Here is a 26,835-nt window from a genome sequence, read left to right as displayed (position 1 = left end):
TCCTGGAGAAAATTTGGAAAATATAGAGGAACACAGGACACCAGGTAGAATCTCACTCCCTGCTGCTCACATTTCACTCTGCCCTGCCATTGTACATTCTCCTCGCCTTCTCTCTGTAAATGCAGAGAAGTAGAACTAACGTACAATACGGTTTTGTCGCTGGAGCGATAGTAAGGTGCTCGCCTTACATGCAGCTGGCCCGGGTTCAGTCTCCAGACCCTGTGTGGTCTCCCAGGCCCCGCCAGGAGTGACCCCTGAGTGCAGAGCCAGGAGGAAGCCCTGAGCACTGCTGGGTGGGTGTGGCCCAAATCCCTCCCCTCCCTCTGAAAAAACCAATAATTAAATAAAAAACCTTATAGGGGCTGGAATGATAGCACAGCAGGTAGGGCATTTGCCCCGTACAAGTCCAACCTAGGTTCAATTCCCAGCATCCCATATGGTCTCCCAGCACTGCCAGGAGTAATTCCTGAATGCAGAGCCAGGAGTAATCCCTGAACATCATCAGGTGCGACCCCCCCCCCAAAAAAAAAATAGCAAATAAATAAATAAAACCCTTATAATACTCTTTTGTATTTTCCCTCATATCATAAATATTATCTTAACGTTATCTTACAACATATCACTAGTGTTATTTCTGTTTTGGATTTGGGGCGCACCCAATGGTGCTCAAGACTTCCTCCTGGCTCTGTGCTCAGGGGTCACTCCTGGCAGGGATCCGGGGTCCATATGCAGTATCTGGGGGAGGGGGTATCAAACTCAGGTTGGATATGTTCAGCGCAACACTAATATCTCTCCAGTCCATAGCTGTAGTTCTTTGTTTTGGGGCCACACCTGTGTGCTCTCCGTGTGCCCCATTTCTCACACATCAGTTGTTAGAGTTGACAGTGTATGTTTTGGGGTTATTTGGTGCCCATCTCCTCATGAAGGCAGCGCTGGGTGTGTGAGCTCTGTTTAATGTCCCCTTCCTCCCTGGCGCCTGGCCTGTTGCAGGTTTGCAAATGAAGGTGAAGAAATGACCAGCTTACCAGACATGTTATTTTCTGATCTTCACTCATAGGTGAGAGGTAAATTATAGGTGAAAACTTCCTTAAAGATAGAATTTTGAACAAATCTATAATTATTTCCTTACTAAAAATTCCTGTAAGTTGAGTCCTGGAATGTAGCTCAGGGGTAGAGCACTTACTTCACACGCACTGTTCCCCCTTTGGATAAAGATTCTTAGGAGTCAAATGGCTTTTGTGACTCAAATATGCTTTGAGACTTTCTTTCTTTCCTTCTTTCTTTCTTTCTTTTCTCTCTTTCTTTTCTTTCTCTCTTTCTTTCTTTCTTTCTTTCTTTCTTTCTTTCTTTCTTTCTTTCTTTCTTTCTTTCTTTCTTTCTTTCTTTCTTTCTTTCTTTCTTTCTTTCTTTCCTTTCCTAGAATTACAGTAGTTTATTTTATTTTGGCTTTTTGGGTCACACCTGTCAATGCTCAAGGGTTACTCCTGGCTCTGCACTTAGGAATTACTCCTGGAGATGCTAGGGGAACTATATGGGATGCCGGGGATTGAACCCGGGTTGGCCACGTGCAAGCTAAGTGCCCTTCACTGTGCTATCGCTCCAACTCCTGCTTTGTGATTTTAGTTATTAAAGTAATACATACCCAGCAGTGTGAGGAGCTACAGAAATGAGTAGAGAGGGAAATACCATCCACAGGGTTTCCTTTTTGGACTCTGGAATTACTTGAACAGTGAGGTAATTATCTGTTCCTTAGAGACTTGACATCACCCTGCCATTGTCTTTTGTGCCAGGTAGTACTCTGACAATAGGTGACCCATGATTATTTTATGACTGACATCTAAGGTTTTCTCTTATTAAATTAGGTTAGGTCTTTTATCTTCTGAGCACAACCTATACATCGCCCCACACGCGTTTTGCGTGGAGCTATATAGAAGGCATATACCCCACCACAAAAGCCATATCTCCTGGTCCCAAACAAGCTGTCTGTTTCTTTCTCTCTCTCTCTCTCTCTCTCTCTCTCTCTCTCTCTCTCTCTTTCTCTGTGTGTGTGTGTGTGTGTGTGTGTGTGTGTGTGTGCGCGCGTGCTTTGGTTTGGGGCCTCACCTGAAGACAGAATCTGGGCTTTCTGTAGGTAAAGCGTGTGGTCTATTGAGCTATTTCCCTGGCCCCAAATAATCTTTTTATTGGCAGAATTCTGAGATTTTGTGAGTGAGGTTCTCAGTCTTTACCAGTCTATGAACAAATCGTTGGCACTGCAGTCACTGGTAAAACAGAGACCTCCAGCTATGAAGAAGGACGCAGTGGGTAAGCACTGCACACAGGAACCTAAGGATTTCCTGGGAAGAGTTGTTAGTTGCCAGGGTACTTAAAAAGATTTTTCCCTCTTTGGACCAGGACTATCCCCAGAGGTGCTCAGGGATCACTCCTGGCAGGGACCACTGGGGTTCCAGAGATTGAGGCTGGGCTGGGCTCATGCAAGGCAACCTTACCCACCGCACTAATTCGCTGGTCCTATTTCAAAATTTTGTGTTGTGTGTGGGAAGGGCCAGAAGTCTCTGGGGGTACTTGAGACTTGTCCTGGAGGGAAAAAAAAAAAGAAAAAAAGCACAGAAACAGGGGCCTCCTCCTTTTGGAGAGTGACCTGCCCGCATCTCTGCCCTGAGATGTTTTCTCTCTCTCTCTCTCTCTCTCTCTCTCTCTCTCTCTCTCTCTCTCTCTTTCTCTCCTCTCTCTCTCTCTCTCCCCACCTTTCTCCCCCTCTCCCTCCCTCTCTTCTCTTTCTCTCTCTCCCTCCCTCTGTCCCTCCCTCTCTCTCTCTCTGCCCCTCTCTCTTGTCTCTCTTCTCTCTTCTCTTTCTCTCCCCTGCTCCTCTCTCTCCTCTCTTTTTCTCTTTCCCCCCTCTCTCCTCTCTCCTCCCCCTCTCATTATCTCTAAATAAAATTATCTCTAAAAAAAATAAGCACAGGAACAACTGAATCAAAAAGAGTGGCTTTACTAGCATGAAAACAACTTAAGTTGGGAAGGACATTCGCCAGCACCAGCTTCCAAGAGAGGGAGGAAGGGTCTGGTTTCATGCCCAGTGAAGAGAGGGTGATGTAACAGCTTATCCATATGCTAGTAGTTTTTCAGAAGTTCATGCATATTCATGAAGAGAATGTTGAGCATGCGCAGTTGAGGACCATAGGATGAACTTACATAGTGTGTACAGAAAACGGCAGAGAAATGCCCCAGGGTGTGATTTTTAGTATAGTAATGAGCAGATAAGTGATTGGAAGACAGAGTGTCCACCGGAGTCCTTATCAGTACAAAGGTGTTTTGGGGTTTTTGGGTTTTTTGGGTTTTGGTTTTAGGGGCATACCCCGCGGTGAGCTCGGTGCTCTTCCTGGTTCTGCGCTCAGGACTGACCCGGGCCATGCGCAGGAGACCAAGTGTGATGCTGGGGATTCGAACTGGGGTTGGGAGGGGATGCAAGGCAAGCACCTCAACCTCTGTATTAACTCTCCACCACTGCCACACTCCCCAGTTCTGCGTTGGCCCAGGCCAAGCCAGAAGATCGTCACGAGGTGCCCTCTCCCAGGGCCGGGCTGCCACACCCTCCAGCCACCGCAGAGAATGGCTTGTTCTGGCTTTTCCTAACCCCAGAGAGTCCTGCCAGGCCTGATGGGTAGGGAGAGAAGGGCCAAACTTACAGAAAGATTTTTGTTTTGATTTGTTTTGGGGTGACACCCAGCGATGCTCAGGGACTACTCCTGGTTCTGCATTCAGGTTTCACTTCTTGCGGTTCTGGGGGCGGGGGCAGGATGTATGGGATGCCAGAGATTGAACCCGGTGGCCACATGTAAGGCAAGCGCCCTACTGCTGTACTCTGGCTCCGGCCCCTGATTAGTAATTCTTATACTTGGAATCCACTTTGCCCATTTCCCTTTGCCACGATGATCACTGTACCTTCTTAAAATGGACTGAGAATTATGCCCTTCACCAGAACACTACTAAGGGTTTGAAGAGGAAGCTGACGGGTAGATAATAATGCTTCTTTACTACTGCTACTACTACTACTACTACATTCATATTATGAAATATGGAGAAATAGCTTGTTTGGAGTTTGTTTTTGTTTTGTTTGGGGACCACTTATAGCAGTGCCCAGGGCTTACTCCTGTCTATGTACTCAGGGATCACTTCGGGTAGGGCTCAGGGGACCACATGGGGTGTCGGGGGTCGAACCCAGCTTGGCCACTTTCAAGTCCAGCCCTACCCACTGAACTATCCCCGCGGCCCTGCAGAGAAACAGTTTGGAGCAAACACTGTCGCCTCAATTTGGGCTTTTTGAATTTGAAGTTCTCTGAAGTTCTCTGAAGTGCTGGGGCAGGGCAGCAGCAGAGAGAGCAGCAGAGAGAGCCCCGGGGAGGGAGGCCTGGGGAATCGCTGGTCCCGGGTGTTGTATGCCTGGTGGGAGCAGAGGAGGGAGCCAGGTGAGACAGCCCAGGTGTGCTGGTGTCAGAGGCAAGCCCTGGGATATGTTGGCTCATTGAGATGAGTTCTAATAGTCTTTTAAAAATTACTATTGTTATTATTATTTTAGTTTTTGAGTTGGAGATGCTCAGGGGTCACTCCTGGCTGTGCGCTCAGGAATTGTTCCTAGCAGTGTTCAGGTAACCATGTGGGATGTCAGAGATCAACCCCTGGTCGGGACCATGCAAGGCAAGCACCTTACCTCTGTGCCAATTGCTCCAGCCCTTAAATAATCTTAAAATGTCAGATTTCCCCCTAGGGTCAAAGAAGTAGTTGAGTAAGAGAGAGGAAAGTATTGAAAAGTAGTATTTCTAAGCCTGTGATTTGACAGGGGTGGGGGGATGGGGGTGGGCTGGGGGGTTAGGATCGAGGAGGCAGGTGCTGCTTTAGATTCAGCATGTTGCTGTGCTGAAAGGCCTGGGTGGGGAACTCACCCCCGCAGCGGAGGCCAGAGGAGAAGCTGTCTGCAGTGGAGATGGAGAGATTGGGGGGTCGCTATTTCCTGAGGGGTGGTGAACATGGGTTTGTGGGTGGGGGGGAGTGTGGCCAAGAAGCGCTGGCCAGTCAGAGATGGATGGGAGCAATTCCCAGGTGTTTTCTGCTTTGCATTTAAATGGATTTTCTGGATTCTTTTCCCACATTATTTTCTCAATTGTTGCTTGCCTCAGGAGCTGTGTACTACTTGATAAATGTTGATTGATGCTATTTTCTCGGCTGTCTGAGGGTTAAATGAGACAAATGCTGGGATTTCAGGACGATAAGTGAGGCCCTGGGGGACCAAGTCTGTGTCAGGAGGTATGGAGGGATAAGAGTAGGTTTATAGAAAGGAATTAGGCTTTGTCTTCCTAAAAGGGCCTGCATGCATTTAGCTCCTGATCATGCTGAGATCAAAGCTCTCTCATTGTTGTTAAAGTAATACGTAGAATAGTTTCTCCCAGTTAGGAATTAGTTCTGTACCAACAGAGCTCTGGAACTTAGGTCCTGAACTTTTTTCTTTGTTTGTTTTTGTTTTTGGGCCACACTCAGTGGGACTCAGGGATGACTCCTGTCTCTGTGCTCAGGGATCACTCCTAGTGGGGCTTGGGGAACCATATGGGATGCCTGTGATTGAACCCAGGTCAGGTGCCTACAAGGCAAGTGCCATACCTGCTATACTATTGCTTTGTCACCAAACATTTTAAGTTTAATCTTTGTGTCCACGGTGCTAAGAACTTATTCCTGGTCTAGGCAGGGGTCGAGAGACCCTCTGGGGTGCCTGGGTTCAAACCTGGGTTAGACACTTGCAGACAAGTGCCTTCTTTGCTGTACTGTATCTCAGGCATTTAAACCACCTTTTCAGGTTAAAAAAAAAAAAAGACAAGGGACTGGAGAGAAATAGCACAGCGGGTAGGGCGTTTCCCTTGCACGCTGCTGACCTGGGTTCAATTCCCAGCATCCCATATGGTCCCTTGAGCACTACCAAGGGGTAATTCCTGAGTGCAGAGCCAGGAATAACCCCTGTGCATCGCCAGGTGTGACCCAAAAAGCAAAAAAAAAAAAAAAAAAGACAAGGGACTGGAGAGATGGGATGGGGTAAGAAGCTTGCCTTGCATGTGGTTGATCCCAGTTTGATTCCTGAACCTGAGAGAAGTGATCCATCATCGGAGAGCCAGGAGTAAACCCTGAGCACAGTCAGGTGTGGCCCCCCTCAAAACAAAACAAAAGCTAAAGCAAAAGGTAGTTAGAACCTTTACTGCAAACCATAATGCCCGGGGGGGGGGGGAGAGAGTGAGAGAGAGGAGGGTGGAGAATGCACAGTATCGACTGTAGAGTGAGGCTGTGGGCAGGGGAGGGAACCTGGGGACATTGGTGGTGGGAAATATGCAATGGTGAGCTGTCAGTATTGGAACATTATGACTGAAACCCAATCATGAACAACTTTGGTACTGTCTTATGGTGATTAAAAAAAATGGCAGTTAGGAAGTGAATTTGTGACTCATTTGCCAAATGATGGGGATTGTGGTGCGGCTCCCGAGCTGGAATGAAATGCTGCGGTGAGGCTCTCTGGGTGCGCCCGGCTCCTCTGGCTTCCTCCGAGCACTCCTTCCCTTCCCCTCCACAACCGAACATGGGGAAGGGAAACAGCTTAACCAGGACCAGCACGATCTGCTTCCTAGTTCTGAAGCCTGGATCTGGGCCTGGTGTTGGCGCCTGGTTCTGAAGCCTGGTTCTGTTAGTGTGAAAGCGGATTTTCTTACGCTGTTGTGTTCTTGAGATTTGCATACAAAACTCAGAAAATTAAGTTAGTTTATTGTCCAGATGAAGTAGATGCGGCCAGGTCCCTCTCCAGATGTCCAGGTCTGTCCTTTACCCATGGAGGATACTATCAGCCCTGTCCCTGATGTGCCCATCTCACGAATGACCTCCCTGTCTCGTCCCACGCAGGGATGAGAACTTGCCTCCCGTGACCAACAGCCAGGTCCCGTTCCCGTGTCACTCTGCCCCGTGGATGCTTTCCTCAGTCTCCAGACATGTGTGCATGGACTCTGAGCCACATGTGCACTGGACTTCCCAGTTGTGCCCTGGCAGTTCTTGTCATCCTGTGCCAGCTTTCCTAGTCTCTCGCTACAGCCAAATGCACGCAGGTGAGACTCCTGTGCTCAGTATCTGTCATGGTATGGGAGTCTGAGCCCTGCCTGAACCCGAGCTTTCCAGGGCGTCCAAGCCCTGCCTGAACCCACGCTTTCCTGAGCATCCGAGCCCTGCCTGAATCGAGCTTTCCCGGGCGTCAGTGCCCTGTCTGGATCTGCCCTTTCCTGTACATCTGAGCCCTGCTTCAATCTAAGCTTTCTTGGATATCTGAGCCCTGTATCTGCTCCTGTGTCTGCCCCTGTATCTGGAGCTACGAGACCTTCCTGCACTCCGCCATCTGTCCCAGGATGGGGATCTCTGTCTGATCATGGAATCTGTGTAGAGGGTGCTGTTGGTTTGGGAAGAAGGGAGAGAGCAAGAGTGCACAGAGAGGGTCTGGAGTGATAGCACAGCGGGTAGGGCGTTTGCCTTGCATGCGGCTGACCCATGTTCGATTCCCAGCATCCCATATGGTCCCCTGAGCACCTCCAGAAGTAATTCCTGAGTGTAGAGCCAGGAGTAACCCCTGTGCATCGCCGAGTATGACCCAAAAAGAAAAAAAAAAAAGAGTGCGGGGGGGGGGGGGAGAGGGGGAGGGGAGAGGGCCGGCAGGCTGTTGGCCTCCTTTCGTCTACTGCCATATCCCACCCCCAGCCCTCCCATTATCTATTCTGATTGTCTTCCTGTTCCATGGGTGAGATTTTTTATTTTTGTTTTTGTTGGTTTTGGGTCACTCCCAGCAATGCTCAGGAGTTATTTCTGGCTCTGCACTCAGAAATTACTCCTGGTGGTGCTCGGGGAAGGGGAGACTAGGAGGGGCATATGGGATGCTGGGGATCAACCCAGGTATGCCACGTGCCAAGCAAACACTCTACCCGATGTGCTATTGCTCCAGTCCCTGCATGGGCGAGATTTAAAGGGACTAAATTCTCCTGGCACTCCACCCTTCTGCTCCTGCTGTGTCAGTTTGGGGGCCTGGTTCTGGGGCTTTTCTTTCTGCCTCAGCCAGGGCAGCCTCCTTGGTCCTTGCATGTTACAGAAGGAACAGGCTGTGTTGTCCAGGAAGAGGTGGTGTGAATTTTCTGGGTGTTTTTGTTTGGCGCATTTCTAGAAGAGGTAGGTTACTGGTCATTTTGTGGCCTGACCTTCAACTGCTTTTAAAATTAAGCTGACGTTTATTCCACAAATATCTTAGGAGTTTTGTTCAGGGCCAGGCCCTGGCTTTCTGAGGACCTTTCGTAAAGCAGGAGCTCAGCAAACATTTTGTTTCTGTGTCTGGGCCTCCCCACCTGTGCTGGGGGCCTCCAGGGCTACCCCTGGTGGTGCTTTGGAGGCCATGTGATGCCAGAACTCAAACATGGGACCCCCAACATGGCAGACAACATGTGCTTTGGCTGTGAGCCATCTCCCTGTCCTCTTAGTAAACGTTTCACTATTATCTGTTAGGGTTTCTTATCCTTCAAAATGACTACAGAATGTTATTTTTCTTCACAAACCCACTCTCCCATTGGAATGTCGCTGCACCATCTCCTCTGTGGTCTTCCCCTGAGATTCAGGTTAGCTGCCACCTCGGCCAAGGCTTGTAGAAAGCATCACCGCCCCTTCCTGTGGCTCCCAGGAGGCCGGGGTGTACCTGGAGGGGGTGCATTTGATAGTAAGATCAGCAGGGGCTGGAGTTAGAGTGAGAAAGGGAGGCACGTAGGGTAGTCTGGATTGATAGGATACATAGGATCTAATAAATGTGATTAGTGAATGAAGACAGATGCACTGAAAACACCTGCCTTCCCTTGGTTTAAGACTTTTTTCATAGGGGGAAAAAAAAACCCTGAATGTACAGCAAGTGACCATAGTAAATGTGGTACATATACTGAAGTTCTCTAAGGGAACTATTCTTTTCTAAAAGTAATTAAATTAATTATGGCTTTTTGGGTCATACCCAGCGATGCTCAGGGATTACTTCTGACTCTGCACTCGGAGTCACTCCTGTCAGTGCTCAGGGGATCATATTGGATGCCAGGGATTGAACCCAGGTCAGCCACATGCAAAGCAAACACCCTATTACCGCACCAGCCCCCTAAGGGAGCTATCTTAAGGCTTGTCTCCACAGTCATACACAGAATGGTGACTTGTAAAATGTATGTGTGTGCATAGTCTTTCAAATAATGATATTGTGCATACCTTAAATATTTGCAAGTTTTAGTTGTCACTTATAGTTCAGTCAAGTTGGGGGAGGGATAATGAGACCCCAGAAAGAGAGAGGGAGAGAGGAGAAAGAGAGAGACAGAGAGGTAGGGAGGGAGGGAAGGAGGGAGGGAGAGAGAAGGAGAGAATGGGAGAGAAAGAAGATAAAAAAGACAAGAAATCCTTCTTTTTTCTTTTTTTCTTTCTTTAGCACACTTGGCTGTGCTCAGGATTTGCTCTTGGCTCTATACTCAGGGACACTCCTGGACACTCAGGAGACCATATGTGGTACATGCCTTCCCCCCTGTAGTATGCCCTTGGACAGGAAAAGTACACTGTGCAGTAGTTGGACAATTCTAAGATCACAGCTCTATCTTGGGGAAGGAGGGCATAAGGGGTGTGGCCACACCTGGCAGTGCTCAGGGATCACTCCTGGCAGTAGTCAGGGGACCTCAGCAACCTTTGCATGCTGGGGATCATAGCCAGCATGCAAAGCCAGTGCCTTACCCCCTGCACTCTCTCTCCAGCCTACTGCCCCATCTTTTCTTTTTCCCTTTCCCTACTTTGCTTGTATCATTCACCTCTGACTACAGCAACTTAACCTTCAGTTATTTCCAAAAGTCCCTGAAAGGGAAAATCATGTGTAAATTATTTTCGTTTTCAGCAGGAGGAGGTAGAAAAAAATAAAATGAATCTGAGTCTGAGGAACCTGAACTTGCATCATTCCTTGTGTTCTTCCTGTTTGACACCGTGCTCTCTGGAAGATGCAGTTTTCTGCTTCCTTTTCTGCTTGCAGCCTGCCAGGGTTTCCAGCAAAGTGGGCGCAGTGTTGCGCTGGAGGTTACTTTTCTTTGGCAGCAGTTCAAATAAAATCTTCGTTCTGTTTCTCCCTTTTCATTTGACATTTGACTAAAACAATGCTTTGGCAGCTAGACAGGAGCTCTTAAGAACTTTAGTATTTTTCCCCAGTCTTTGCCTTTTAAAAAGAGAAGCCCTTTCAAATGTGGTTAAGACTGAGCATAGAAACAAGAGCACAGAACAGATTGCTTGAAGCCCAAACTTCGGGGATGCAGGGAAAGCCTGGCTAGTCCCACGCACTGTCCCCTGTAAGTGGTCACCCACTCCCAGGCTGCACTTTCTTCTCTCTGAGACCCTCTTTCTTGCTTTATTGGTGTTGTGGCCACGCCAGGTTCCTAGCACCAGAACTGGTGGGCATTACTGTGTGTGCCAGTTCATTCTCTCCATAAGCTCCTCCTAGAAGCAGTAGGCCATCCAGAATAGACTCTGACACTCTGAAAGTCCTAATCATAATCCTGCTTCTTTTTTTGGTGGATGGGGACCACATCTCCAGACTCAGGGTTTGAACCTCATGATACAGGGGTGAGGGCAGAGTTGAGTCTGAGATTCCTGCCTGCAAAGCATGAGCTCTAGCCCTTTGAGCCAACTCCCCAGTTGTTTGTTTTTTTTTGGGGGGGAAGGGGTGGTGCAGAGGGCACATTGAGTGATGCTGAGGGGTTACTCCTGGCTCTGCAATCAGAGATCATTCCTGACAGTGCTCAGGGGACCATATGGGGTGCCAGGGATCGAACCTGGGTCCGTTGGGTACAAGGCAAGTAACCTACCTGCTGTACTATAGCTCCGGCCTGATATTTCCCCCCCTTTAACACTCAGTGCATTCTTCTGTGAAAAGACTTAAACATAAGTTGCTACAGGACTCTCAGGGGGATAATAGTACAGGGGTGCTTTCCTTGCATGAGACCCACCCAGTTCAATCTCCGTGCCCCATTTGGTTCCCTGAGCCCTGCCAGAAGTCATCCCTGAGCTCAGAGCCTGGAGTCAGCTCCGTGTACCGCTGGGTGAGGCCCCCAAATAAAACCAAACAAACATGATGAATCAGTGTTCTTTACACTGAATCTTTGCATTTCGTTGTGGCTGCTTGTCGACTATTTTCTGCCTGTCCCATTAGCACCATCCATTTGGCACCATCCTGTTCAATGGCTTTCTTCTACTTAATTTTTCTCTCTTCTTTTATGGGAAAGAACAAGAAGAAGCGGGTGCCAGGAGATAAGTAGTTCCCTGAGCACATCTGTCATCTGTTCTTTGCCTGGGGCCGACTAGTTGGAGAACCTGCCAGGCTGTCATTTTCCCTTGGGTCTGGTGTTGACCCTGGGAGACCAACTGGCTCTCCTCTCTCTGCCTGCGGAGCCGGGCTTTGTGTTGAGGCGTCTCTGTGGTGGCAGCATCTTCATCTGTAATTACGTGTCTTCTGAAACAACTAAGCTGGAATCTCATTTCTAGCAGCCAAGGAGGTTACAGAACTCTGGGGGGTTGGGGCAATAGTACTGCGGGTAGGCCATTTGGTTTGCACGTGGCTGACCCAGGTTCAATCCCTGGCATCCCATATGGTTCTCGGAGCCCACCAGGAGTGATTCCTGAGTGCAGAGCAAGGATTAACCCCTGAGCACTGCCGGGTGTGGTCAAAAAAAAAAAAGTTGCTAGATCTAGGAAACTGGCAAGCGCCTAGAGGTCGAAAGCAAAGAAAAGAAAGATGTTTTTCTTTTTTTCTGGTTTTGAGACCACACCTGTAGTGCTCAGGGTTTATTCGTGATTCTGCGCTCAGGGATCATTCCTGGTGTGGACTGGACAACCACACGTCGTGCGGGGGGATGGAACGCAGGTCACCCACATGCAAGGCAAGTGCCTTCCCAGCTATACGATCTTTCTGGCCTAAGGCCATTTTCCTGAATACATAAAAAAGCTCTTAAAATTGATTTTGAGACTCAGCAGTAAAGAATCCTGGTTGGCGGGCACCACAATGCCAGAGAATGTTCCGGGCCCAGGATCGAGCCGAGAACACCGGGGTGCCCTAGATGGAGCAGGTGCAGTCTCCCTGCCTTCTCCAGATGGAATCCTGGCGACCATGAGCATCTATAAATATGGCTCCAGTATGTGGGCACCAGAACTATTTCTCCAAATCGCATGGGGGCACTGGAACTGGGCAGTTCCACCTTGGCTTCCAGCCCGCCCCTGACCCTGGAAGTCATGCCCTCAATCTGCCCCCAGTGCCATCTTGCCACACTCAGCAGTGAAGAATCCTGGCCAGCAGGCACCACAATGCCAGAGAATGCTCTGGACCCCAGACCGAGCCGATAACACCAGGGTGCCCCAGATGGAGCAGGTGGAGTCTCCCCGCCTTCTCCAGATGGAATCCTGGCGACCATGAGCTTCTATAAACATGGCTCCGGTATGTTTGTAGAACATATGATTGTAGACCAGGACTGTTTCTCCAAACCACGCTTACAGGGCCGCATGACCTTTCCTCACACACACACACACACACAGGAATAGCTCCTCTGCCCCTGAACGGCTATGATTCCAGAAGTATGCAATGGCTGCTGGCAGAAATGCTCCTGGACTGTGAACTAAGCTACAAGCCCTGTGCCGCCCCAGGACGGGAAGGGGTTTTGTCCCTCAGCCTTTTCCCCTTTGCAGCAGCATGGCAACCGCCACCTTTCAGAGCCAATTGGACAGAGAGGTAGGAGTTTGCAGTGATGGGGCATGGGAAATCTTGTGATGGGAGTGTGGAACCGGCCCTGCTCCCCACCCAAACGAGACCCCAATTGGCCTCCCACGAATGGCTCCTCCACTCCTGAAAGGCCATGATCCCAGAGGCACACAAACCAATCTCAGAATGCAGCGGCTGCTGGCAGAAATACCTCTGGACTTAATTACTAAAATACCGGAATTCCAAAACAGCGTGGCCACTATTGTGGCCATGCGACATCATATGCTCTTCATTATTAGCAATAGAAAACAAATTGTCTAATGATGCCTTTTTGGCAGGTTTGATTGTTGGGAGAAAATTCCAAATAATAATAGTGGGTTTTCTGATGAAAATTAAATGTAATCAAAGTAAAGAAAGAGTAAAGTGAAAAATCATCTTCCACACAGGCAGGGTGGGGGGTGGGAGGGAGTATACTGGGGTTCCTTAGTGGTGGAACATGTGCACTGGTGAAGGGACGGGTGTTTGATCATTTTGATTGTTGTATGTCAGACTTAAACCTGAAAGCTTTGTAAATGTTCTCACAGTGACTCAAATAAATAAGTAAATAAATAAATAAAATGAATTTGAGTAAAGAATATAAAGAAAGGGCCTGGGGAGTGGCCCAAGTGGTAGAGTACTTGCCTTGCATGTGTGAAGTTCTGTATCTGATTTCCCATCCTATATGGTTCCCCGAGCACCAGTGTGGTCTCCACACTATTTTCTTTTAAAAAGAGGAAGAAAGAAAGAAATAGAGAAAGAAAGAAGGAAAGAAATAGAGAGAGAAAGAAAGACTTTTGGCAGAAACAGAAATGTAAACATGTTTATAATGATGGTAGTTCTGTGTGTGTGTGGGGGGGGGAGTTTACACCTCTTGGTGTTGGGAAGCTGTTTCCAGTGCTCAGGGGCCGTTGCTGGGAATGCCTGGGGAGTATGCATTGCTGGGGATCAAACTCAAGGCCTGCAGCCCACTGAGTCATCTCTCTGGCTCCCCTGGCTCCCTTTGAAATGAAAGAGGTGCAGCCGAAAACATGTGATATGCCACTATCACTGTCGTCCCATTGTTCATTGATTTGCTTGAGCGGGCACCAGTGACGTCTTCATCGTGAGACTTGTTACTGTTTTTGGCATATCAAACATGCCACGGGTAGCTTGCCAAGGCTCTGCCGTGTGGGTGAGATACTCTTGGTAACTTGCTGGGCTCTCCGGGAGGGGCAGAGGAATCAAACCCGGGTCAGCTGCGTGCAAGGCAAACGCCCTACCCGCTGTGCTATTGCTCCAGCCCATATGCCACTATATGAATGGCAAAAAGAACGTCCTGGTGTTAGCCCGTGTGTGTGGTTAGAAGCGTGAAGCTCTCACGGTTGTTCTTTTGGGCAGTGCCACTCTCTTGCAGTATATAATCTCGGGCCAAGGCAGCTCAGGGAGCTGGAGCACACAGGCTTTGTATGCAGGAGCTCCAGGTTCAATTCCAGCACCCGAAGGCCTGCGAGTACTGCTGGGAACAACCCCAGAGCATAGAGCTGGGAGAAGCCCCAAACACCACCCTTGGGGCCCTCAGTGTACCCCCATCCAGAAATAAAGTACATTGATATATAGCCCTTGACTTACCAGTGTCATTTTCAGCCACTTATTGGGCAAGTATAAAGGTACAGAAAGATGTCCATACAGAAGTATTCTCTGCAGTCCTGTTCGCATCAGGAGCCCCAGCTCATGTCTCTCAGCCCCAAGCTCACCCGCCATGGGCTGATCCATGAAAGTGGATCCGTGCCCTTTGGCCAGCTCAGAGGCAGTAAATTGAAAGTGGGTTCAGATTTTGTTTTGTTCTTTGATTTGGGGCCAACACTTGGCTTGGGGGACCCTGAGGTATTAGGACTGAAATGCAGGGCTCCCGCCTGCAAGGAAGCACTGAGCCATCTCCCTGGCCCTCGCTCAGCTTTGTGTAAACAAGGCGAGAGATGGTGCTTGTGTTCATATAAGTACACACATGCACAAACACTTCCTGGACACTACAGAAGAGACTATCAAGGGTTGTATCTACACTGGGGAGAGAGAGATTCCCTGGAAAGGTTTTTGTTTTGTTTTAACCATGTTGTTTTTGTGTTTTGGGGGTCACACCTGGCAGTATTCAGGGCTTACTTCTGACTCTGTGCTCACTCCTGGTGGTGCTCAGAGGACCAAATGGGATTTCAGGAATCAAACCCAGTTCAGCCCTGTGCAAGGCAAGCGCCCTGCCCTCTCTATTATCTCTCCAGCCCCTGTTTTGTTTTTATAATGAAAAAAGAAAAACCTAAAAACTTTGGCTTGCGTGACCAGAGAGGTTATGGGGCGGGGGGTAGAACACATGTCTCCCATATGTGTGGAGCCCCGAATTCATCTTCTGCACTGCTTGGCCCTTGAGCTCTGTCCGTGTCCAGAGCACTGTCCGGTGTGGCCCTATGAGAAGGAAACTTTGGGTTGTCATTAAAAAAAAAAAAACTAAACTAAACAAAAATACCAGACCTGTATTAATGGAGAAACAGACTATTTCTCCTCCTCCTCCTCCTCCTCCTCCTCCTCCTCCTTTTTTATTTCTTTTGTTTATTTGTTTGTTTGTTTTCTGGGCCACACCAAGGTGTGGTCATGGTGTAGCTTTTATCTTAGAAGCTTGGAGTTTGGGAGACAAAAAATATAATGTTCACTCAAAAAAAAAAAGCCTTGAACAGTTACAAAGCAATATATCAAATGCAAAACAATAAAATTAAATACATATGTATTGTGGGAACTTGCAGTCCTCTGAGAGAATAGAAAGAATGGAGTTAATCAGCAAAGGATACTTATTAAAAAAAATGCTGAAAAAAAGATAAGCTATAACAAGAAGGAATTTCTCTTAAAGTTTCTGGTCTTTAAAAATGGCAACTGTCCTCCCAAAGGCTTCTTTATCTAGGGAGGGAATTCTTTCTCAGTGTGTTCTGTGCTGAGAATGTCTGTGTGCTACACCACCCTGCTCATTCCAGGAACAGTAAACCTGCCCCCTCACCTTTGCGATGGTGCTTCAGAGTTTGCAAGTGGCTGGAAACTGTGTAATCAAGGACTGGCAGGATTTGGTCAGTCGTCCGAGAAGGAGAGTTGCTTTAGGAATCTGGAAACAATACTGACCACATTTGTTGGCATTAATTCATGGAAGCGATAATGCTGCACATAGAAAGTATGTTGTTATTTTAAAGTCATGAGTTCTATGCATTCATTGCCATTGAACTCTAACTTGGAACTGATGATGAATTCTTCAGACACACACACACACACACACACACACACACACACACACACAGAGTTTTGTGCATTTGGGAGCTTAAAAAAATTCCCACAGCATTTGGAAAACATTTTTTCATATCTCTGTGCCAGTTATAAAGATTAGGATTTAAGTCACAGACTATTTGATTTGGAAGGTGTGACACGTAGCTTCAATTTAGAATTGGATAGAACTCTTAGTAGAGAAACAATTGGATTTGTAAATGTTCATAAAATCTTTGCTGTGGATACATAAAATGACTTTTAAAAGATTTTTCTTCTGGCAAATTGCCTTTATGTTAGGGATATTTCACAATCACTCTTTCATAATACTGCCAGGGGTAACATACATATTAACTTGGGCAGAGGCACACCAGTTTGTTCTCAGGGGCTACTCCTGGTTCTGTGCTCACAAGAGGTCACTCCTGGGGGTGCTTAGGGGACCATCTGGGGTGTTGGGGATTGAACCTGGGATGGCCATATGCAAGGCAAACACCTTAACCCCTGTACTGTCTCTCTAGTAGGTCTTTAAGATGAGTTTCCTGAGACCAGAGCCATTACTACAGTGGGTTGGGCACTTACCTTGTACATCGCCAACCAGGTTTAATTCTGGTTCTGGTATGTCACATATGGTCCCTGGGACACTGCCAAAAGTGATTCCTGGGCCCAGAACTAGGAGTAAGCCCTGAGCCCTGCAGGGTGTGGTCATCCTTCCCCTCCGACCCCTCAGTAAATTTCTCTTAGAACAAAGTTTATGAAACCTCCATTTAAAAAAAAAAAAAAAGAAGGGGCTGGAGCGATAGCACAGTGGGTAGTGCGTTGGCCTTGCACACAGCCGACCTGGGTCCGATTCCCAGCATCCCATATGGTCTTCTGAGCATCGCCAGAAGTAATTCCTGAGTGCATGCGCCAGGAATAACCCCTGTGCAACATTAGATGTGATCCAAAAAGCAAAAAAAAATAAATAAATAAATAAAGCAGTGCAGAACTCCAGCTAAAAGAAAAGTTTTCCATCCTAGGTCTACGGCCCTCAGGGTTTGGATGACTTTATTGGTTTTCTAATTAGGACAAAACGATCAAAATATTATATTGATCTTTTATCCTAAAGGCACTCCAGTAACTATCACTGAAAAGGAAATACAAAATCTGCCAATCTGTTCCTGGTTCAAGAATAGAAAATTACAGCATTTCAGGACTGTCTTGTGATACGAGGTTTATGAGCACTTGTAACTTAAGAATCTGACAGATCCACTTATAAGATTATAACTGAGAAAATCAGAGAGGGGGGGAGAGAGAGAGAGAGAGAGAGAGAGGGAGAGAGAGACAGAGAGAGAGAGAGCAAGAGAGAGCTTTGTTGAGGGACAATCCTGGCAGGACTGAGGGCTGCTCCCACAAAGGGCCTTGGATGCCAAGGGATGCTGTGGTGCCAGGAATTTAACCTGGGACACTGGCAAGCAGAGCATCCACTCCAACCAATTAATTGAACCTTTCCCCGGCCACCAACGATTTAAAAACATCACTTTATTAATCCTTCAACGAAGATACTGAGATGTTCTTTTACAAATAGGGCAGGCTCCTGGCAAGAGACAGATGTTTCCATTCAAAGCCCTAGTTTCCCAGCTGGGGATGCGACTCGCTGGCACAGAGCAGGCCTCGCCAGCATGAAATCTGGTTCCACCCCCTGCCCCCAGCCCCAGCACCACCAGGTGTAGCCCTGGACACACCTGAGCACCTCCAGGGGGTGCCCCAGTAGGATCACGTCACAGATTTGAGCCTTGCAACGTCCCCCCCTGCTGGCTAATAGGACTGGGAGTGGCCCCAGCACCCCCCCAGTATTGCTTGGGAGGCCCCCCCAAAAAAAGCCAGTTTCAGTTTTCTGGAAACATGAGGATTTTGTTGTTGTGGTCGCTGTTGTTGTTGGGTGACACCTGGTGCTGCTCAGGTTTACTCCTGGCTCTGTGCTCAGTGATCACTACTGGTGGGCTCAGAAGACCATATGAAATGCTGGGGATTGAATCCGGGGTCAGCATCATGCAAGACAAGCGCCCTAACCACTGTATTATCACTCCAGCCCCTGAAAAACGTGAGAATTTGTTTTTAACACTAAAAGTTTTAATGAATTCGCTCAGAAGAGTAGTTATACTTTTAGTGTTTGGTGTAGATTCTAGAGGGAAAGTTTTGGGACTCAGAATAGAACTTGTTCTTCCTTTGGACACGTCTTCCCAATACACGTCTACTGGGGGGCTGGACTTGGGATGCCTCCCAAGCAGTGTCCAGGGCCTGGGGTCACTCCCAGCAATATTTGGCCCAGCTTTGTGGATCGTGTGTTTGGACCTAATGGTGCGGGGGGGGGGGGGGGCAGGGGCGGCTCTGTCAGATCCACCCCAGCTGTGCTTGGGGACACCACAGCTATACCCAGCAATGCTCAAGAGATGGTATAGTGCTAAGGATTGTATCCCAGGGCCTCTGCAGGCAGGCGGGTCCTGCAGCCCCTCAAGCTGTCTCCCTGCTCTGCAGGACAGTTCTGATTTGAGTCAGTGGAATACTCAGTTAACTTAATAACAGTTAGGGCCACGGGAGTGCTCAAAGGGCTCAGCATATGCTTTCCATACGGGAGGCCCCAGTTGGGGTCCGTCTTTGCCAGGAGTCATTCCTAAGCACAAAGCCGTGAACAGTGCTGGGTGGGAACCCCAAATCCAGACATCCCTCCCAAAAGATCCCCAGATAATAATAATAAGTATTATTATTATTATATTATATTTTGTTATTATATTTTGTTTCAGAATGTTGACTTTTATTTTTTGGCTTTTTTGGGGTCACACCCAGCGATGTTCAGGGATTACTCCTGGCTCTGCACTCAGGAATTACTCCGGGCGGTGCTTGGGGGACCCTATGGGATACCAGAAATTGAACCTGGGTTGGCTATATGCGAGGCAAACGCCCTACCCACTGTCCTGTCACTCCGGCCCCAGAATGTTGGCATCTTTTTGTATCAGTCATGTCCGTAGGTACTGAAGCCGGCATCCCAGGAGCAGGAGAGATAGCACAGTAGGGAGGGCTCTTGCCTTGCATACAGCTGACCTGGGTTCAATCCCTGGCACCCTCTCTGATCCCCAGAGCCCGCCAGGAGTGATCTCTGAGCACAGAGCCAGGAGTAAGTCCAGAGCACAGCTGGGTGTGGCCCCCAAATGGAAAAATAAAGAACTAAATCAAAGCATGTGTGTTTTTGATGAGGCCCGCAATTCTCTCTAGAAAACACATAAAGGGAGGCTTGAGACAGCCAGAGAAGTTGAACAGAAATGACAAGAAATCACAGGTATATGGGGAAAACTGCCCTGGCCCATTACATTGGCCTCACACAACCGAGGGTCAGTTTTGACGTGAAGTGCAAGTATGAAATGAACCAGTTTCAGAAAGAACCCACTGGCCACCATATGAACGTAGAAGCATCTGCAGATGTCAGCTTAAGAACGGTACAGTCTGAGGAAAGAGCTACTCCAGGACCAAATCCTCCCCCCTCTCCACAGTGGGCATCTCTGAGCACAGGGAAAAACCCCGTCAACTTCTTATAGCTCCACATTTCCCCAGAACCCATTTGGCTTCTGCCTGGTTCCCTGTTCCTCCAGGACATGCCCGCACACATCCCCCTGAGCACATTGCTTTGTCAGCTTGCCATAGTCCAGTCCAGACTGAAGAAACCCGAGAGGTTGAAGGGGTTTAGCTGCAAAGTGAAGATGGCGCTCTTCATGACCTCCACCAGCTGTGGAGTTAGGGCATGCCCGTACCTCACCCAGTCTTTGGAAACAAAGATATGCTTACAATTTTTTCTTTTTTGGGGGTGTAGGGTGGGCTAGGGGAACGTACCAGGCGGTGTTCAAGACTTCCTCCTGGGGGCCAGAGCGATAGTACCGTGGGTAGGACATTTGTTTTGCACATGTATGGAATGACCCAGGCAGCACCACTAGGAGTGATTGCTAAGTGCAGAACCAGGAGTAAACCCTAAGCATGGCCAGATGTGACCCAAAAAGAAAAAGAAAAAAAAAGGACTTCTGGCTCTGTGCTCAGGGAATTACTCTTTTTTTTTTAAAAAACAAACAAACAAACAAACATTTATTGGCTTTTGGGGTCATACCTGGCAATGCTCAGAGGCTACTCCTGACTCTGCACTCAGGAATCACTCCTGGCATTACTAGGGGGACCATTTGTGATGCCGGGGATTGAACCCGGGTTGGCTGCATGCAAGGCAAATATCCTACCTGCTGTACTATCACTCTGGCCACTCAGGGAATTACTCTTGTCTGTGCTGAGGTTTGAATCAGGGTCAGCCATGTGCAAGACAAGTGCCTTACCCCTGCATCATCTCTTTGGCCCCTACAATTCCTTTTTTTTTTTTTTTTTGAGGGGAATGGCTGACACCTGGTGATGCTCAAGGGTTACTTCTGGCTCTGCGCTCAGGAATTACTTCTGGCAGTTCTTGGGGGACCATATGGGATGCCAGGATCAAACCTGGGTCAGCTGCGTGAAGGCAAACCACCCTGCAAGCTGTACTATCACTCTGGCCCCTATAGTTCATTCTTGAAAACAAAAGCTTTGTTTGGTGTTTTTTTTTTCTTTCTTTTCAAAAAAATCAGTCACTGTTCATGAAATAACCACTCCTGTATATTCACATAATCACAACTCGAGGCTTCTATCACTGTCTCCATTATCATAACAGATTGAGAAGCAGAGGGGCGTCTTGCAGATCTTTGGTGAAGCTATCAAGAAACAGAAATATTAAGACATCAGCTTTCTTCTCAGTCTTAAAATATTGAGCATTTTTAATTACCCACATTCACCGATACCGTGAAATGCTTGCGAGTCAGTCAGCTGCAGGAGGGAAAGCAGATGGGGTAGGTGGGTGGACGGGACTGGGAGGCGGGCGTGCTCCATCTTTGCTCACTCGTCCGGGGCACATTGTGGAATTGCTTCCTTCCCTGGGACGCAAGGCTAGTTCCCTCCAGAGCCTGCTGCCCGTGATGTGCGTCTTCATGGTGGTACGGTACCTATTGAACAGAACGGTTTCAATATCACTTGGAAACAATGATGGGATTTTTCTTGTTACGTAGTATTATAGATATGGTAGCGGTGCAAAGGGATTATTATTGATAGACTTTTCATACTGTGTAAATGCCGTGTGCAGAATGTTCATAGAGCCACAGAGAAGAATGCTACTGATCTGCAAGAAGGACAGCTATGCTCTCACTGGCGGACCGGTGTGGAGCAAGAGCAGTAATTAGCGTTGGCATAGAATTGTGCAGAATTCTTCCCTAGGCATCTCAGTAGATGGTCCTCATGGCAGCTGGGTAGGGTGTCTTGTACGGAGGGAGTTGTGGTGTCATGGTTTTCTCCGTTTACCTTCAATGAAGCCAGAGGTCAGGAAGGTCAGTATTACTCCACCAGGGCCATTGAGTAATAAATGGGAAATATGAGCTTTTACAGATTTAAAAAAAAATCTTTAAGGGGCTGGAGAGATAATACAGGGGGTAAGGCGCTTGCTTGCCTTGCACATGGCCATCCCAGCTATGATCCCTGACACTGTGTATGGTTCTCTGAACCCTGCCAGGAGGATCCCTGAGCACAGAGACAAGAGTAATCTGTGAACATCACTGAGTGTGCTACTCCCCCCCAAAAAAGACCACCCAATATTTTTTTTTCTTTTTGGGTCACACCCAGCGATGCTCAGGGGTTACTCCTGGCTTTGCACTCAGGAATTACTCCTGGCAGTGCTTGGAGGACCATATGGGATGCCAGGGATTGAACCCGGGTCGGCCCAGTGCAAAGCAAATGCCCTACCCACTGTGCTATCGCTCCGGCCCCACCACCCAATATTTTAAAAGTATCTTATGTATTTATTATTTATAAGCCAGTCATTTGGAAAAACACAGTTTATTCATTTATTTTTTGGAAGCACAGAGCGTAGAAGTGAGCCAGAACGCCAGATTTGCTATGTTGTACTGCGCTCACTGTAACACTGTAGCACTGTCGTCCCCTTGTTCATCTATTTGCTCAAGTGGGCACCAGTAACATTTCCATTGTGAGACTTGTTGTTACTGTGATTGGCATATAGAATACGCCTCAGGTAGCTTGCTGGGCTCTCAGAGAGGGACGGAGGAATCAAACCTGGGTCAGCCGCGTGCTAGGCAAACGCCCTACCCGCTGTTCTATCGCTCACTGTACTGTGCTCATTCTTCTGTTTTTGTTTTGGGACCACCACCTTTCTGTTTATGGGATCCTCCTGGCTCAGAACTTGGGGGCTGGGAGTTGTTCCCCTCAGTAGTTCAGTGACTGTGTGGTGCTGGATATTGAACTTGAACTTCTTTCATGCAAAGCCTGTGCCCTAGTCCATTGAATGTTCTCTCTGTCCTCCTGCCTTTTTCTTGTTTTACTTAGGGAGTACACCCAGAAGTGCTCAGGGTTTGCTCTTGGCTCTCTGCGCAGGGCCCACTCCTAGCAGTGCTCAGAGGACCATACGTGATGCTAGGATCAAACCCGGGTGGGCTTCGGCCAAGACAGGTGGCCGACCTACTATCCTCACTCTCTGGCTTCCCCACCTCTTTTGAGTTTTTCTTTCATTGGTTTGCTTGTTTGGGGGCCACACCTGGCAGTGCTCAGGGCTTACTCCTGGCTATGTGCTCCAGATTCACTCCTGACAGGGCTCAGAGGGCTATATGGGGTCCCAGGGATCAAGTCTGGATCGCCTATGTGTAAGGCAAATGCCCTGACCATCTGTTCTCTCTTCTCCTTGCTCCCATGACCCATTTGGGGGAGGGGGAACCATACCAGTGATGCTCAGGGGTTATTCCTGGCTCTGCACTCACATGAATTACCCCTGGTGGTGCCCTGGCGACCATCTGTGGTGTGGGGGATTGAACCCGGGTCTGTCTCGTGCAAGGCAAATGCCCTACCCACTGTACTATATGTCTGGCCTTCCCCTGACTCTTTTTGAAGTGGTGGTGTCAGGGCTAGAGTCCAGGGCTTTGGCATGTGCTCTGCCACTGAGCTACACTCCCTTGCCCCCGTCTACACTGGTTTTTAGTGCTGTGTAGCCACTGGCCACGTGGCTATTATTGAGCACGTAAAATGTGACTACTCCAAATTGAGATTTGCTGTAGTTAAAGTACACACTAGATTTCAACCACTTACAAGTAGGAAAAAAAAAACAAAACAATGTAAATGATTCTGCTGAGATATGTTAATTTTGATTGCATATTGAAACGATAGAACCTGGGATAGACTTGAATTAGAATATAAGATGAGCTTGACTGCTTCTTCCCTTTCTAATGTAACTCTGGGAAATTAACAATTCATATGGAGCCCATATTTCTTCTTGCTGATGTTGTGGTGCCTGGGGAATGCACACGCACACACACACACACACACACACACACACACACACAGACATCTGGTGCTTGTGCTCGCCTATGTGGCCTCTCTTTCCATGGATGTACCTGTGCTTCATCTGGTTGTGGTAGTCACCACAGGTTGGGCTTCTGGCCTCAGAGTTTGCACATTCCCTCCCCCCCTTTTTTTTAAACATTCTTAAGTTATGGTGCTCATTGGGATTGCACTTTTTTTTTTTTTTTTTGCTTTTTGGGTCACACCCAGCGATGCTCAGGAGTTACTCCTGGATCTGCACTCAGGAATTAGTCCTGGCGGTGCTCAGGGGAACCATAGGAGATGCTGGGAATCGAACCCAGCTTGGCAGCATGCAAGGCAAAATACCCTACCCATTGTACTAATCACTCTGGCCCATATTTTATATTTTTAATTAATTTTTGTTTTGGGGGGCTGGAGCAATAGCACAGCGGGCAGGGTGTTTGCCTTGTACACGGCCAACCTGGGTTCGATTCTCAGCATCCCATATGATTCCCTGAGCACCGCCAGGAGTAATTCCTGAATGTGGAGCCAGGAGTAACCCCTGTGCATCGCCAGGTGTGACCCAAAAAGCAAAAAAAATAAATAATAATAAAATAAAATAATTTTTGTTTTGTTCTCTTTTGGGGCCACACCTAGCAATATTTAGGGCTTATTCTTGGCTCTATGTAAGATTTAGAATGTAGTAACCACATGGGGTGCCAAGGAACCACAGGGGATGTGAGGGATTGAACCCAGGCCCGCTGTGTACAAGGCAAGTGCCCTGCCCTCTGTACCATCACTTCAGCCCTGAGGGGTTGCACATTTTAATTATGTTGCTCACATGTACCTGGGTTCCAGCGATGGTACGTGCTTTCCGTGGTGGCACTGGGGGTCGCAGATAGCAGAGTTGTAGGGACCTTGCTTGGTGCATTTGGGGGCCCCGGCACTGACTCTCTGGCCTCACATCTACGAGACAGGTTCTTTTTTGCCATGGAGTTATCCTTTAGGCCACATTGCCTGCTCCTGCCTTCTTTCCTTTCCCACACTTGATGGTACTCGGGGGCTACTCCTGGCTTAGTCTCACTCAGAAAGCCTGGCCGCTCCTGGCAGGGCTCAGGGGACCCTGTGGTGCCGGGAATTGATCCTGGCCTCCTGCATGCGAAGGATGTCCTTGTCCCTGTCCTCGCCCCTCTCCCGTGCCTTCCTGCTGGCAGCAATAGCTACAACCACTCTTCCCGTGGAGTAAAGTTGTGTCCCGAACAAAATAAATCGCTTTTATATTTTGACATGTGATAAGCAGCTCCAGCCTGTTTTTTTTTTTTTTTGGAGTGAGGGCAGGGGTGGAAGGAGACATGTAGGTTGATCTAAGCTTTGTTTCTATCCTAAAGGTCTCTTGAGGGGCCAGAGCCATTGGACAGTGGGTAGAGCGCTTGTCTAGCATGTGGCTGACTCAGGTTGAATCTCCTGAACCCCATGTGGTTCCCCCAAGCCTAGTCGGGAGTGATCCCTGAGTGCAGAGCCAGGAGTAAGCCCTGAAAACTGCCAGGTGTGGTCCCAAAACAGAGAGAGACAGACAGGCAGACAAAGAAGCTTATAAATTATTGTTGTTATTATTATTACCGTGAGGACTGTATCCCCTGGGCTCCGGGGACATGTGGGGCCAGGCATAGACGTGGAGGTGGCCCTGTGCAAGCCTTACCTCTTATACTGTCTCTCAGGCCCCAGAAGTTGATCAGTTAGTATTTCTGCATCTTGGTTCTGGGTACTGTAGTGTATGGATGGTGTCAGGACCCCGGGGCCATGCGAGAGGGTAAAGGAGCTTGTGTGGGAGCACATGGTTGCCTTCCGTGTCTGCTTGTATGTTACAGGACAGAGAGCGGGTGCAGGAGATGGGAAACATTCTCCAGGGGGCTTTGCCAAGTGCTGCCGGTCCCCACCCTTAAAGAGAGCGATGATTCGGCTTCTCCCCGACCCTCCCTCCCCTGAAAGAAATCTTGCCCTGTGGGCGCGTCTCTGTGCCGGAATGGAATATATTGAGTCAGAGCAGAGCAAAAGGCAGAACATTGCCACAGGACAGCGAAACGCTTTCTGCCGTCCCCGTCCCTCCCCCCCCCCCCCCCGGCTCTCCATCGAAAGCAGGCTGTTGGGAACAGTTCGTCCTTCGTGCACCAGTTCGTAGTTGTGTGTGTGTGTCTCTTCCTTTTGTCCCCGGTGGCTTTTGATATTACCAAAGCAGAGTCGGTTGTTAATGGGGCAGGCGTTGAGGTAGGGGGTGGGCTGGGGGGCACAGCCTGGGCCTGCTGCCCCTCCCGTGCCCAGCACTCGGCCAGGGCTTCCAGGCTGCTCAGCCAGCAGATGTTCTTAGGCATGTGCAGGCAGAGTCAGGGCTAATTCAGTCTAATCATTAAAATTCTTGGCAGGGCTTCGCCATGAATCACCCCCGCCACCCCCCGCCAAAATGTACAATCAAGTTAAAGCGATGATTCTGACTTCAGCCCACGGAACTGGGAAGACCCCAAAGCTCGAGGGCTGCCAGTGTGGTCTTATTTAATTATTTGGGTGGTTTTTTTTTTTTTTTTTTTTTTGGTGGTGGGGCGGGGAGGTGACTTGGCTCTGCACTCAGGAATCACTCCTCAGGGGACCATATGGGATGCCAGGGGTCGAACTCGGGTTGACCATCTGTGAGGTAAATACCCTACCTGCTGTGTTGTCTCTCAGTGTGGTTTTAACTCCTGTTCTCATTCCTGGCCCATGGATGAGTGACTTTGTTTCTCCCAACCCCCCATCCCCAAATAAAGGAACGTGGATTATTTTAAGGTGCTGGCTGGGGAGAGGGTGGGGGAGCCTGAGAGGTCATTGCAGGAGGGGATTATTGGGATTTTTTTTTTTAAATTATATTGGATCACTGTGAGAGGCAGTTACAAACTTTCATGACTACGTTAGTGATACAATGACTGAGCACCCACCCCTTCACCAGGGCACGTTTTCCACCACCACTGATTGGGCTGTTATTGAACTTGGGCGGATGTCAGGGCCTCTGGCAATGGACTCAGACAGCTTGGGTTCGGCTCCTGCCAAGCCGCTTGGGGGCTGCAGGGCATCCAGCAGGTCCCTCTAGCCCCTCCTAGTATCCCATCTGGAAAATGGGGATCGTGACGTCTCCAGCTGGGGCACCGAGTGAGCACTTGAGGCTGGCGTGGGCCGAAGGACATAAACCTGACCCGCCGCTCTTGATTCTGTTGCCGAGCTGCCGCTCAGGGCCGCCCCAATTTCCTCTCCTTGTCCCCTTTGTACACAGGGGTAGGGGAGGCTCTGCCCTGGCCAGTGAA

The 26,835-nt window shown here is 48.6% G+C and overlaps 1 protein-coding gene across 1 annotated transcript in view; it reads left to right on the top strand.

Moving 5' to 3' along the window:
• The window catches only part of NXN (nucleoredoxin), a 170,471-nt gene that overhangs the window by 57,121 nt on the left and 86,515 nt on the right, over positions 1-26,835 (top strand). The window lies entirely within an intron of this gene.

Source organism: Sorex araneus, chromosome 3 (assembly GCF_027595985.1).
Source record: "Sorex araneus isolate mSorAra2 chromosome 3, mSorAra2.pri, whole genome shotgun sequence".
Taxonomy (NCBI): Eukaryota; Metazoa; Chordata; class Mammalia; order Eulipotyphla; family Soricidae; genus Sorex; species Sorex araneus.
This window is presented reverse-complemented; position numbering and strand designations above follow the sequence as displayed.